The 3,073-nt window shown below is 35.0% G+C and overlaps 1 protein-coding gene across 7 annotated transcripts in view; it reads right to left on the bottom strand.

Annotated features, from left to right (window-relative positions):
* Window positions 1-3,073, bottom strand: part of Eif4g3 (eukaryotic translation initiation factor 4 gamma 3) — a 400,120-nt gene that overhangs the window by 210,626 nt on the left and 186,421 nt on the right. The gene's annotated exons all lie outside the window — the stretch shown is intronic.

Below are 3,073 nucleotides of genomic sequence, written 5' to 3'. Positions count from 1 at the left end.
TGAATATTATAGGTGTGTTAACTCAGCAAAATATTCTAAAAGAGTCCAGTAGCCCATAATAGTATTGGGTCTTCCACTTCACTGGCAATGTCAGAAATTGTTGACCTGAGTCCCCTACAGCTCAACATAACAGCATGGCTTTACATCTTATACTTCGTCTTTATACTTTTCTGCTGGATGGTTAAGACCAAGGTGAAGCAGGACCTATGCAACAAGAGTTGTAACTTTTGGATCTGATAAGATCAGTGAAATTCCCTCAGGATCCTGTACCTCAGATTGTAGAAACTGTCAGTGTCAGCCATGTGGATGAGTAATACTTCTACACTTTATAAAAAGTTAAGCAGCACTTTGCCTTTTCACAGAGAGGAAAAGAAATTAACTCACTGCGGTTTTCACAGAATATGTTAAAAAAAAAAATATACGATAGCCATATCTGAGCTCTTGAAAATTTTAGTATTATCTTTAACACTGGAACAAAAAAAAAAAAAAAACAAAGTGGCAAAACAGTATACAAATTAGCATTTAGGAACACACTCCTTTATTCAGTAACAATATTCCTCCTGATCACATATATAATTAGTATCTTTGTTCCCAAAATGATTATCAGTAATAGAATTTTATTCTCCCACACACGGGCATTCTATACTAGAAAGACCAAAAAAACAAAAATGCAAATATTTCTTATATTTACACTGTATACATTCAATGAGCTGACTCATACTTTCTGTGCACACACAGCTCCATCTAACTGTATGTCATAGTAAGCAGCAGCACATGTAAATGTTGTGGCACAATGCATGTCACTGTGCCACTGCCAAGATGGAATAGTTAACAGTGTCATTCGGTGAAGAGATTTTACCCTCAGCTCACTCATACTCTCACTGAGCAAATGTCCGTTCTTAATGGCTGCCTTTAGAAACTGCATAGGAAAAAGAAAAAAAACAAAAAACAAAAAATAGAAATTTCACAGGAATGGTCTATCTTATACCTGTTGTTGCCACAAGCAGTGGAACTGATTAAAAATGATTCTATGTCTTTTATCTCACTTCTATATTTAATATGATTTATCACATTTATTGATTAACTTATTCTAGAGTAACTTTCTTAATTTATTACTATGCTCTGGTGAACACTAATTTTAAAACTTCAATGGGGATATTCTCTGACCATGTTTCATATCACTAAGTGCGCAGAGAACTGGAGAGGATCATTTCAATAGTCACCACAGGCTCCGTTTCCCTTTTAAATACTTTCTTGGCTTGGGGGAGTTGGTGACACAGGGTTTTTCTATATAGTCTAGACCAGCCCTAAACTCCTTATGTAACCCAGGCAGGCCTCAAATTCACATCCTCCTGTCTCAGCTTCCCCAGTGCTGGGATTATAGGCATATGCATTAGGTCCAGCCACAAACACTTTCAAAATCATCACAAAGATTTATTTCTCCAGATAAATTGAACTGAACAGACTAAACATTCTTTACGGATACTGCAACCCAGCTTACTGTCTCAGTTTGTAAGAGCCTCAGATTTATATTCTCTGTTTCAAACTTAGTTTTATATTTCAAAGAGCACCCCATGTCCTTTTAATTCCTTGGGAAGAGAAGAATACAACAGTAACAAAAACTAGCCAAAGGTACAAAGTAACAGATTATTAACATTCAAGTTCCTAACAAATATTTTAAAAACATCAACTTAGACAAATTAACTAAAAACAGAAATTTCAGGATAAATTTAATGCACATGGTCATGCACACACATACTCCTACAGTATACAAATTTTACTATGCTTGAGGTATTATTCTCTAACTCAGAGATGAAGTATCTCTTGTTGGACAAGTATTCACCTTAATTAAACCCAATTATAAAGACTAAATTCAGTGTTATGTATTTGCATGAAAATGTGTAAATCTAACTAAAAAATTAATTACCAGTGATTAAAAGAACTACTTTTAATTTTTAAGTAAGTTAATCTCTTTGATTCTACAATCTCATTTCTAGGAATATAGATAAAATTCAGAATGTCCCTTCCCCAAACTTGGACGCATTCTAATCAATCTACCTATATGGTAAAGTGACTATTATCTAACATTAAGTGACAAAAGTTAGAAAATTTTTAAGTATAAAAAGACCCTTTCTATGTTTCTTATAAAGAAAATATATATAAACATATAAAACAATTTAGAAAAGTATACAACAAATTTAACATTGGTAATTGAGATCTGAAGCCCTGTGTAAGATGTAACTTGACGATTTCACTTGCTACACTTCTTTTTTTTTTTTTTTTTTTTTTTTTTTTTGGTACTGAGAATTGAATTCAGGTACCAGGCAGATATTGTACCAACCAAGCTATAGCCCCAGTGCACCAACAGACTCTTGTTATTAAAAAATATTAATGAATATCACGCTTGGTGGCAGTCACTTGTAATCCTGGTCCTCTAATAAGCTGAGGCCAGAGGATCTCAAGGTCTAAGTTCAGTCTGCACAACCTAGAGACTTAGGAAGACCCTGTCTCAAAATTTTAAAGGGACAGAGTGGCTGGGGATGTATCTCAATGCAAAGGGCCTGGGTCAACACTTCAGTACTGCTGGTGGGTGGCAAGAGGCTAGGATGAAGATAAAATCTGCCCTTTGGCTTCCCCTTCACGTATTTTAAAAATGCAAAGCAAATCTTATATACTGCTTCAGATCTCCAATACCACTCAAATTACCAATGTTAAGTTTGCTATATATTTTCCTAAATTGTTTTATATGTTTATTTATATACTGTTTTCTTTAAAAGAAACATAGGTTTTTTTAATACTTAAAAAGCAAAAACTATACTATGAAATACAATACATATGCTGTGGGGTTCTGAGCATAAATGAAACTTAGAGCAGGGCATGGTAGTGCACATGTGCAATTAAATGCATGAGTTTGAGGTCAAACTAGCTAGATAGTGAGGTCAAGGCCATCAGAACTATAGCAAAATTCTTGTTAAAAAATTTAAAAATAGGCCCTACGTCCCCACCCCTCCCGCCGAGTAGGAACTTCTGCCGACTTCCGGGAACCCCCAGACCCAGTCCTAGCCCAGGTCCG

This window comes from Octodon degus, unplaced genomic scaffold (genome assembly GCF_000260255.1).
Source record: "Octodon degus isolate 3935 unplaced genomic scaffold, OctDeg1.0 scaffold00092, whole genome shotgun sequence".
In the NCBI taxonomy this organism is placed as follows: domain Eukaryota; kingdom Metazoa; phylum Chordata; class Mammalia; order Rodentia; family Octodontidae; genus Octodon; species Octodon degus.
Note: the sequence above shows the minus strand (reverse complement) of the source record. Positions and strands in the feature narration are given on the sequence as shown.